A 12,590-nucleotide genomic window follows, 5' to 3' on the forward strand; every position below is an offset into this window, starting at 1 on the left:
CACCGGGGGACCGGGGGAGGAAATTTATCTCCCATCTGAGATGTTTGATCATGCCAGGTGGGAGATATGTAATTTTTTACCAGCGCTTCCATATTCAGCAATGTGCTCATGCGACCGGGGACTGGAAAAAACATCCCGAATTGTGATCTCCAGGGTCTCAGCTACCCCCGGTAGCTGAAACCCCGGAGATTTTCCGATGCTGCAGGCGCTATTTACTTTTTTCTTCCAGCCATTTTAAAATGGCAAATCAGAATAAGTACCCTTTTGTGCCGCCATTTTAAAATGTAAGGCTCTCATAAAGAGGTTAAATATTAATTATTCCAATCCATCATGGCTTTAAGCATTTAAAAAGTTCAGAACAGCAACAGAGAAAGTTACTTATTGATTTTTTTTCCAGTAAAGTGGGGGGGAGGTTGTGTGACCTCAGGATTTTACCATATCAGTAGTGCTGGTATATATTAGGGTTTTTACGGCTGCAGACAGTTGCTCTTTCCTATACTTTCCTATGAAGATAGTTTGGGCATCATCTTTGCTGAACTTTCTTTTCTGGCTTTTTATTGAATTTTTCTATATCACCGTAGCCTTTACATGTAGGGGGCTTTCTATATATCTTTGCGGACTACTCCGAGGCAGATTAGCTTTCTTATATTTCTATATGTGAGATTATTTAGTTCTCCATTTTTTTCGAGGTATACAGGTCATCGTAGGCACGCCCCATGGCTACTGTTAGTTGTGTGTCATGATTAGGTCTGCAGTCCGTTAAGTTTCCAGCAACTCTGTTACCTTTTTGGGATTCCGCATTTTTTGATCCTCCTCAGTCCCTGAATCATAACAAGTCTGCAATTGAACTAACAAACAATGATGGAAAAGACATGATTATCTTCCCCCAATTCATGGAACACAATGCCCTGAAATGGGAGCTGATTGTTATAAAAAAGGGGCCTGTTCCTATCATTGCTGATTCCACATGTTATAGATGTGAAGGAAGGCAAGAACAAGAAAAAGACGTACCTAAAAAAATGGGATCACCACTTATGAAGTATTATTAAAAATCATCAATGTTTTATTGTCAATAGAACACACATAAAACACATAGTGAAAGTGAAAAAATACCGATAAACGAATACACACAGACAAATACGGACATCTAAAATCAATTAAAAGCACTAATGCACTTGAGAGATACCCACATTGAAAAATGTATATTCTTGGTCCAATGCCAATAGGCTGTAGTCAATATTGAACAAACCCTGAAATACCCCTATATTTGTGCCACAAGAAGAGGACTTTCCACAAAATAGAATAGCAGCTTATGCCGAGGATCCCACAGGTACTCAAATGAAATTAACTGGCTGGCCCATGGCAAAGTGAGCAGCAGAAAATAAATGAACAAGATCAAAAATTGTACAGTTCACAAATTCACAAAGACCTGAGCAAGACACCCAACAGGCATTTCAAACAGGTTTTAGATAATCAAGCAAGCGGGCTAAAGTAATAAAGAAAAGCCCAGAGAGCAACTAAGGAAAATCCCTCAGGATGACATACCAAAACCTCAAGGAGGGTGCAGCAAAAAATGCTAAAAAAACGTCCGGGGCAGGGCAAGGAAGGGTGGTGGACCAGATATGGGTGGCCCCACGCGTATCGCTACCTCTTGGTAGCTTTCTCAAGGGCAGATGGGGCAGATGTCTGCCCTTGAGAAAGCTACCAAGAGGTAGCAATACGCGTGGGGCCACCCATATCTGGTCCACCACCCTTCCTTGCCCTGCCCCGGACGTTTTTTTAGCATTTTTTGCTGCACCCTCCTTGAGGTTTTGGTATGTCATCCTGAGGGATTTTCCTTAGTTGCTCTCTGGGCTTTTCTTTATTACTTTAGCCCGCTTGCTAGATTATCTAAAACCTGTTTGAAATGCCTGCTGGGTGTCTTGCTCAGGTCTTTGTGAATTTGTGAACTGTACAATTTTTGATCTTGTTCATTTATTTTCTGCTGCTCACTTTGCCATGGGCCAGCCAGTTAATTTCATTTGAGTACCTGTGGGATCCTCGGCATAAGCTGCTATTCTATTTTGTGGAAAGTCCTCTTCTTGTGGCACAAATATAGGGGTATTTCAGGGTTTGTTCAATATTGACTACAGCCTATTGGCATTGGACCAAGAATATACATTTTTCAATGTGGGTATCTCTCAAGTGCATTAGTGCTTTTAATTGATTTTAGATGTCCGTATTTGTCTGTGTGTATTCGTTTATCGGTATTTTTTCACTTTCACTATGTGTTTTATGTGTGTTCTATTGACAATAAAACATTGATGATTTTTAATAATACTTCATAAGTGGTGATCCCATTTTTTTAGGTACGTCTTTTTCTTGTTCTTGCCACATAACGCAGTGTACCTAGGAGATCCCCGTGGGTGGTGCCATCCCATTGTCTGTCTTTCCCCTCAGATGTGAAGGAAGGAAACCAGGATATTCCACGCTGACATCAAACATCAAGTTGATTAATTTTTCATTTATTAAATCAGGTCTACGTGTTTCGGAGGATGCAGCATCCTTCTTCAGGACAATTATTATAGAAAAAATCAACCTTACCCTTTTTTCTATAATAAATATGCTGAAGAAGGAGGCTGCATCCTCCGAAACGCGTAGACATGAGTTAATAAAAGAGAAATTAATCAACTTCTAGATGTTTGATGTCAGCCCGGCATATCCCGGTTTCCTTCTTTGACATATGCAACACGTTACTACCTAGCCATGTGGACGGGGAGGTGGAACAATGACACCATGCTGGTAGATAACAGAACTGCTCAACTACCCAACACTGAGTCCATAAAATTATTTGGAGAACCCAGGTTGGGACATTCCAGTCACCTGGCCACATTCCTATCTGTGTTTGATCGGCTTTGTAAGCTTGCCATTATCTCGTCTCAGTGGGTTACTGCAGTTAACGGGGTGCTGTTGGCTGTGATAGTGTCCCTGGATGCCCCAAAGTGGTGGAGGATCTACTTCCTGGTGATTCAGTGGAAAAGTATGACTGTGTTGTCAGTTGGTAATTTAATAAATATGCTGAGCACTCTATATCATGATTAATTAGATATATGTAAATTAATAAACCCATGTTCATAGATTGTAGACTTGCGAGCAGTGCCCTCACTCCTCTTGTTATTCAGCTCCTCTGTTGAATTATGTATTTACTCTCTAATGTCTTTATTGTCTGTACATGTCCTGTCTGATTTGCAAAATGCTGTGGAATATGTTGTCACTATAGAAATAATAAATATTTTTATTAATGAATACAATTTTTGAATATAGTTTGCATAATTTGCTAGAAAAACAAAAAAATTACAACCATAAATTGTTATTATTGTGGAAAGAACATTTCTGTGGCAAATCTAAAACAAATAAACCACAATCTAGGAGATTCACTCATTTTTAGTTGATACTCATAAGGTTAATTCTGGCTGAATGTAATGATTGAAATCTTCGCTATTTTCATATGCCCTCAAATCATGTTCTGCAAGAAAGATGTTTAATAAAGTAGATGATAAAAATTCAATTAAAGCAATAACATGCAGCCTCGCCTAAAGTAAAATTCAAGCGTTGTTTTCAGTATGCCTCTCCTGTATGAGTTTTAAGTATTGATCTGAGGATCACAAATCATGAAATGAGAAATTAATTTCTACTAATTCATCACTTTAGTGAATGCTGAATCATTGAAGACTACCTGTAAGGGATTCACTAAATTGTTCAATGGAGTAAGGGAAAGCTCTAATGTATCTGTTCACTGAATTTATAAGCACAGTTTGATCCATATACAAGGAATAAGATAAATGGGCAGGCTTAATGGACTAAAATTGCTACAGAACAACTTAGCTGATTACACATATTGTTGGCCTTGTTTACTAACTGAGCAATTAGTCATCTCTCATGTGTTCCTTGGACATCATACATAATGTAACACCAACAAGTACTGTAATAATTATAGCAATTGATTCAGAATATTGCTCTTCTGCAAACAAATTTGTTCTTTTCATTACTGATCTTTGCTTTTACTACTCTATAAGTTAAATGTTACAGATAAAATAAACATTACTTTTAAATTAAAATGATACTTATTGAACAATTCAGCAATCAGAAAGTAGATTGAACAGTGGCAGCTTGTTAAACAATGTATCCACAATGATGTTCATTGATCCAAATTTATTAAAGAGCAGCTAGGGTAAAAAAAAAAATCCCACTGTATTTATTTGTTACAGCTACAGATACCCTAATTCATAAATAATTAAGGAGTATTCTGGCTACTTAGACTTACAGAGTAACTATGCTGCTTATACAATTAAAATAACTCCTACATTTTTGGAAGAGTTCAACTGCTGGAACATGGAGTTGGTCAGTGACCATTTTGCCTTTTCTAGACAGTTAAGCCTGCTTTACACGTTGCAATTTTGCATACGATATCGTATGCGATTTGCAACGCCCCCATCGTATGTGTGGCATGTTCAATTTGTTGAACGTGCCGCACAAACGATTAACCCCCGTTACACGTACTTACCTTCCATACGACCTCGATGTGGGCGGCGAACGTCCACTTCCTGGAGTGGGAGGGACGTTCGGCGTCACATCGACGTCACGCGGCAGCCGGCCAATCGAAGCGGATGGGCGGAGATGAGCGGGATGTAAACATCCCGCCCACCTCCTTCCTTCCGCATTACCGGCCAGGAGCCGCAGGACGTAGGTAAGATCTGTTCATCGTTCCCGGGGTGTCACACACTGCAATGTGTGCTTCCCCGGGTATGATGAACAATCTGACGTACAATTCATGAGGAATGTACGACATGCGTGCGATGAACGTTTTACCGTTCAATCGCAATCGCACGTAGCAGTTACACACTGCAATGTAACTTACGATGCCGGATGTGCGTCACTTGCAACGTGACCCCTCCGACACATTGTAAGGTACATTGCAGCGTGTCAAGTGGGCTTAATTTTTAACTTGTTTTTAAATGGAATCTGTTAATTACTTCCTTCTCTCCTTTGCAGGTAGCATGCACTAGTGACAGGCAAGTTGATCTAAATAGTCAGGCTATGTGCGCACGTGTGCGTAATTCATGCAGTTACGCTGCGCTTTGTAGCGCAGCGTAACTGCATGCGTCCTGCGTCCCCTGCACAGTCTATGGAGATTGTGCAGGGGCCGTGGGCACGTGGCGTCTTAGAGCGCAGCGCTTCGGCTGCTGCCTGAAGCGCTGCGTTCAAGAAGTGACATGTCACTTCTTCCGTGCGCTTTGCCGGCAGCCCCTGCTCTGTCTATGGCAGGAGCTGCAGGCAGAGCGCACGTTCTCACCGGCACCATGCGCTTCAGAACGGAGCTTTTCAGCTGCGCTCTGAAGCGTACCTTTTAGGTGCCGTGCAGAGCGCACACGTGTGCACATAGCCTCAGACAGATCTACTAATCCTGGTCTATTTTTATGACATACTGTTTACAGTAATGTGCAAACATTTACCAATGTGTTAAACAAGTTCTGCCTAGTAAACATGCTTTCCAAAATAGAAGTGATAATAGTTTATTATTATCAATTACAAAAATACAACGTGAATAACCAAAGAGAAATCTAAATAATACCAATATTTAGTGTAATCCCTCATTGCCTTCAAACAGTATCAATTCTAGGTTTACTTGCACAGTCAGGGTTTTTGTAGGATTATAGTCAGATTTATGAGTAACCAAATATACAAACGGTTCATAATAATCATTATTGTCATACGTAGGTTTAAGCAGTCATGAACTGAAACAGAAACAGTTGTGTATGGGGCTTAAAACCAGGTGAAGAACATCTAAACTCTTGTAAAAGGTGAGGTTGTGGAAGACAGTTTCATATCACTGGTCAACTCATAAAACATGACAAGACTCAGCACAGCAACAAGGTACAGGGTATCTATTTGTATTGCAAAGATCTATCCCAGGCAAAGATTTAAACGATGTCTGGGGTTTCAAAATGTGTGTTCAAGCTCTTTTGAAGAAATACCAAGAAAGTTGAGGACTGTGAATGTAGGAATCAGTTAAAGAGATACAGTGAAAATCAGAGAAGAAAAACATCATGATTACTTCTGTGCCGCACCTGCGTTATCAGCCGGGCAGCTTGGATCCAGATCAGCGGTGGCTCGAGGGATCTCCGGACCCGGGGATCGGGGGTCGAGCGGCCACTCGGATAAAAAGGGGGGTATTTACAGGGGATGATGTGGAAAGTTTGTGACACCACCCGTGGTGTGTGGTAAGGTGGAGAACCACTGCTGCAGTTGGGAGTACCCAGTGGCGATGGTGTGGGCAGCCAGGTGTTTAACCCCTCCACGGGTAGGGGGAATGCCCCGGGACTCGATGAAGGCGACAAGGAGGTGCCGTTGGGACGGTAAGGGTCACTTGTGTACTCACTCAGTTCAATAACGCTGACACCGACAACTGTGGTAAACCAAAGTTCTGGACACCGCTGCTGCTGAGTGGGAGCATACCTGGATCCCGTGCCCATTGGTGTTGCCTGTTAGTCTGTGACCTTTGCCTTGGCACCTAGTTTTCTGATTGGTCCCTTAAGTAGAAAACTGATCGGGTCCCACTCACCAGTATGGCTAACTGGGTGAGCTTGCTCTCAGGGTTTATGCTTGGGATTTTCTGGACCATGTAGTGGGAAAGTCCTATCCCCCTCATTGCGCTAGTACCCCGATTTTGGAGTGGATGGAGAACGGATCTTGAAGGCTCCATCCTCGTCGGGTAAATTGTCAGGACGCCTGAAGCTCCTTCCTGACTTAGGGTCCACGTACCCCATCATGCCCTGGCCCCTACCCGGGGATAGCACAAGGCCGCCGGCTGTCCTCCTCGACAGTCCGTGCCCATTGTCGCGATCCCCTGCGACCAGGGTCCAGCTCCTACCAGGCCCAGACCAACGTCTGCCACCTAGTAGTTCACGGAGCCCAGCTCATTACCTCTCCTCTCGAGAGTCACCACTCAACTGACTGACTCCTGACACTCCTGACCTCCTTTTAACCAACCCCCCAAGTGGGCGACCCTATTTCACTCAGGCCGTCCACTGGTGTGTCTGGTGGGTGTGGTGCAGAGTGTTCCTAGGATTTTGATTAGCTGTTCTTGGCAACACCAAAGGTCAGGGACCCGTAATCAAGGAGGAGGTGGATATTGTACAGAAGGGTAGATTGCACAATACCCCTTGACGACCTGATAGGTCAGAGCGTCACACCTCTCTTTGAAATTGAAAGATGTCTAGCAATGCTGTTAGATCAGAACAGGCAGTAACCAGTAGGACCTAGCTTCAACCTGCACCAATCTGCTGTTCAAATAAATATGTCTAGAAGTGGTCTTCAAGGAAGTGTTGCAGCCCACATTTATCCTTAAATTTTGGCATAGTTTGTTTCTTCTTCCAGGCAAACCTTTCTCCTCTAAGAGAAATCATGATCCTGTGGTGAGTGAACTTTAATGTTTAAAACATGAAATTAAACATGAAATTAAATAGGTCTCGAGATGAGCGATTCAGGAATCAGGGACAAATAAAATTCACCTGTTTGCACAGAGATTCCCAGGAAATTCAAATGATAGAAAAGTTATTTTCCATAAATCAAATTGTCTTTTATTATGAATTTATATAGACCCCAGAGCCTAATAAATTATAAGTAAAGAAATAGAAAATATACTTATACTAACCTCACCACTCACCTGTGTCCCCTCCGCTATTCATCATAATCCTTATGCTGCTTTCCATATCTTTTTTCACTAACATGAGTGCAGCATCCATATGTCTACTCACACTAGGTCAGAACTTACGACTCCAATGAAACCCTAGAGTTCCATGAAAGCATGCAAAAGATTAAGTCATGATGTCTCAATTTGTCTCAATGTACACTGTGACGTTCTGCATGAATGTGTAGAACAAACCTGAGCCTCATCAGAGCTGGAAGTCCTAGCATAGCATGAAGAGTCCCAGTGCTTTCAGTTCACACAGCAGTGATAAGAATATGTGCCCAGGACGAGAGGGATTACGATGAGGATCGGAGAGGCTTGACAGGTGAGCTGTAAGTCGAGTATAAGTAATTTTATTCTTTTCTAATCTTTTGATGGCTCTTTATATTTCAGAAAAATGGCAGCTAGTGGCTATTATTTTGCAATCAAATTACAAAAAAATAATCATTTTGGCAAATGTAGATTTTGTAATATTGTAATAGAATACAATAGAATAATTCCCTCTAATCTTTTTTCCATCTTCTTATAACACTCACCATTGGAGATGATACTGCAGTGAGCAAATGTTGACCTACTGGACCACAGGGGTTCCCCAAACCTACCCTTTAGGCTGGTTGCAGCCATCCGTGTTTAATCAGGTACCAGTCACACGCATGGTTATGGTCATACGTGTGTCAAACATGTGTTACACGTGTGTCATGCGTGTGTCACACGTGTGACATCCGTGTTTGCATACGTGTGACACGTACCGGGTAAAACACATGTCTCTGTAATGAAAAGATGTTCTATATTTACCTGTATCCAGCGATGTTGTCTCCGGCTCTGTTGCGTCCCGCTCCTGATCCCCGCTCATTATTTTCATTGATTATTCACTGCCTGAGGATCTGGAAACCGGAACATCGCGGGGACAGGATGGGTACAGCACAGCCGAGGACAGCATCGCTGGGGACATCACCGTGGACATTGCCGGTGACAGGTGAGTATACAGCAGTTTGTGCAGTGACATCCAGGGGGTCATCAGGGTTCCCAATAAACTCTCATGAACCCCTGGAAGTCACCATCGTGACACTCGCTGTAACGCAGTTTTCACAGGGGTGTCATCAGGAGAACATCAGAGTTCATTGGGAAATCTGATGTCCTCCTGGATGTCCCTGAACACACACTGCTGGCAGGATACTCACCTGTCACTAGCGATGTCCCCAGCCATGCTGTCCTCGGCAGTGCTGTCTCTTTTGCTGTCACCACGATACCCCTGATCTCAGCTGCTCAACGCGGTGAATAATCAATGAAAATAATGAGCGGGGGTCAGGAGCGGGACGCAGCAGAGCCGGAGACAGAATCGCTGGATACAGGTAAATATAGAAAATCTTTTTATTTAAAAACCCGTGTTTTCTCCGGTACGTGTCACACTGATGTCACACGGATCACATCAGTGTGCGGTCCGTGTGACATCCGTGATGCTGAAGAAAAAACGGGCACGTCTCCGTGTGAAATAGCAGTACCACACGGTCCGTGTGAAAACACGGCCATGTGAGAGTGCACAATAGGTTAACATGGGTACGTGTGACATCCGTGTAAAAATACAGATGTCACACGTACCTAAAACATGGACGTCTGAAACCAGTCTTAATTGGTAGAAACCATGACTTTGGCAGCTGACCCCCCAGAGCTAGGTGTCACAGACTTGCATCTGTAGAAGATTGTGGTGACTGGTGACATGTTCTAGGTCAGAGTCTCACTTTGTTTTGTGGGACTCTGCAGATTAAATTAAATTCTCTTTCATGTGGGGAGGTGAGAGTTATTACCAGCTTTCCCTGCAGCAGCTCCTGGTCAGGTGATTCCGGTCGGGACTATGCCCTGGTCCTATAAATAGCCTCAACATCCATCAGAGGATGGCAATTATTTCCTATTATTTGGAGCTTTGGCTAGGAGGAGGAAGTAGCTGTGTGATTCTCTCTTTCTGTTGTTCTTTGGGCTGCAGCATAGGTGGTTGCTGCAGCATTTTCAGGTGTGTCTGGTTCTTGTATCATAGTTTCCCAGTTGTTTGCTTCCTTCCCCCTTCTTATGTTGTTTTCTCCTCGTCCATGTAGAAGCTCCTTTGTGTGTGGTTGCCATGTGTATGAGTGGTAGTTGTTTATGTTGTAACCCCTGTGGGTCTATTTTTGTTGGGGGAGGTTTTCCTCTGTTCTTGCCCATTCCCTCCGGGTGGTGGATTATGGAGGGGGCTCTTACATCAGAGACAAGGACAGGAGATAGGGATTAGGCTGGTAACCTGAACCTCCTTACCATCGAGTGTACTTCCAGGGTTAGGGTGAGCTCAGGGGCCCCTGCTTTAGGGCCAGTTTAGGCTAGTCTGGGCTCACCTAAGTCACGAATGTGACACTAGTATGGACACAAGTGCTGACAGGCAAAGTCACTAGGGTTGACATTGACCACCAGGGTAGCAGAGGCAGATGGCATTGTCAGTACAGACAGACAGAGTCATTAGCAAATATCCCAAAAAACTGACCTGCACATCCAACAAATGTGAACAGGTGCTAGCCGAAAAAACATAGTAACTATAAAATGCATACAGCTGCACACTGAAAAGCCAAAAATGTACAAGAGAAAATATGGAACTGAATTACTGCAAAAGAGATATTTAGTTTATGTATTGGCCAATGCATGTAAGCCTGGACACCAACGGCAAGGTATTTCTCTGTAATCCGGAAACCTAACTTAAATGCCACTATCTAAGTTAAAAACATCCGTGTCTGGGCAAAATGCCACTATTTGGACTACAAACCTTCGGGCTTACATGCATTGGCCAATACATAAACTAAATATGAGACAATATTTAAAAGATTAAGATACCAAGAGGAGTGAGGGCCCTGCTCGTAAGCTTACAGTTTATGAGGGAATAGGGAAGGCACAAAAGGTGAATGGGGGAGGGGGGAAAGCTTGTCATATATGGTCCAGCCATTGATTTAATAGGGGATTCAAAACCAGCTGCGTGAACCGGTCGCCTGCCAGAATTTATACAGGTACAGAGTGTAAAAAAGTACATGAACATGAAGGAACCAGAATTTACAGGGGACAAAAATTGGAAGTAAATTTTATGAAGGGCAGAAAGGGACTAGATTAGATCAGGGCAGTGAGGTGATAGGCTAGTCTAAAGAAATGCGTTTTTAGTGCCCACTTAAAGGTGTGGATGTTGGGAATTAATCGGATTGTTCTTGGTAGTGTGTTCCAGAACATAGGCGCAGCTTGTGAGAAATCTTGAAGACGGGTGTGGGAGGTTCGAATTGTTGAGGATATCAAACTTCTTCTGTGACTGGATCAAAGAGTGCAAATGAGCTAGATGAAGTGTAGGAGGGCAGACAATGTGTGGTGTTATGAGGCTGTGATGAAATTTCCTGGCATATATGGTCAATTTCTTCTTTAAAATAATTGGTCAGGTCGTCTGCGCTGAGGTTCATGGTTGGGGCCAAAACTCTTGGTCCGAGGAGGGAAGGGAAAGTATCAAAGTGTCATTTAGGATTGTTGGCTAGAGTGGTGAGTAGGATGTTAAAGTACACTTGTTTCGAGAGGTGAAGGGCAGCAGTGTATATTTTGAGCATAAACTGATAATGGATGAAATCTTCGGCTAGATTGGATTTTCTCCACAGACGTTCAGCGCACCTGGAACACCGCTGGACAAAGCGTGTTTGCAACGTGTGCCAGGGCTGCTGCCATCTCCACTGAGTTGCTCTGCATATAGCAGGAGTAGCTTCATCTAGGGCAATCTGTAGGGTTTCATTATAATGTTTTACTGCAGAGTCAGGACATGAGAGGGAGGATATTGGGGCCAGTGCTGACTGCAACTTCTTTAGAAATTTCTGGGTGTTATGGCATGTATATTTCTATATGGGAGCTAAGTAGGGGTGTCCTGAGTAAGTTCACAGCTATTGACCAAGAATGAAAGAAGGCTGTGGTCAGAAAGTGGGAGGGGGAGTTAGTAAAAATCATTCACTGAGCAGAGGCGGGAGAAGACCAGGTCCAGCATATTCCCGCCTTCATGTGTAGGAGAGTTAGTTAGTTGTGAAAGGCCAAGAGAGGAGGTAAGAGATAAAAGATGAGTGGTAGCTGGGGAAAGGGGATCATCAATAGGGATGTTAAAGTCCCTCATGACAAGAGTGGGGAGGTCACAGGCTAGAAAATATGGAGGCCAGGTGGCAAAATGATCCAAGAACTGACTGGTTGGGCCTGGAGGGCGATATACAACTGCTACTTGCAGGGAGAAGGGTCTGTAAAGCCTGAAAGTGTTGACCTCAAAGGAAGGGAAGATAAGTGAGGGGACAGGAGGGATGACCTGAAAAGTGAAGTTTGGGGAAAGCAGCAGACCAACACCTACACCTGAACTGTTGTCAAGTCTAGGGATGTGAGAAAATTGTAGGCCACCATATGAGAGAGCAGCAGCAGCAGTGGTGTCTGACTGCTAAATCCAGGTCTCAGTAAGAGCCAGGAGGTTAAGGGAATTGGAAAGGAATAAGTCATGGATGAAGGAGAATTTATTACCAGCTGTGGACCCTGTCCTGATTGGAAACACTCTGCACCCAGGCTCTTCTTGGAGTTGGTGAGACCATTCCATTGTATTTATTCAACTTTTGTATTGCATGCTGACCATTGTTACTGCAAATCATTTTGTGTTTGAGTATATTGCGGTTTTCTTTTTTGTTTTTTATGGTGGAGTCCTTGAAGAAGAAAAAGACACAGTTTTTTGTTATTTATGTTTTGTTTGTTTTTTTGTGTTCTTTTTGGAGTACTCTATTAGTGCCATCCTGGATGGTTATTATGTATGGTCCCATATATTACTGTTCACCATTGTTTGATCATATATGGA

This window comes from Anomaloglossus baeobatrachus, chromosome 7 (assembly GCF_048569485.1).
Source record: "Anomaloglossus baeobatrachus isolate aAnoBae1 chromosome 7, aAnoBae1.hap1, whole genome shotgun sequence".
Lineage (NCBI taxonomy): Eukaryota > Metazoa > Chordata > Amphibia > Anura > Aromobatidae > Anomaloglossus > Anomaloglossus baeobatrachus.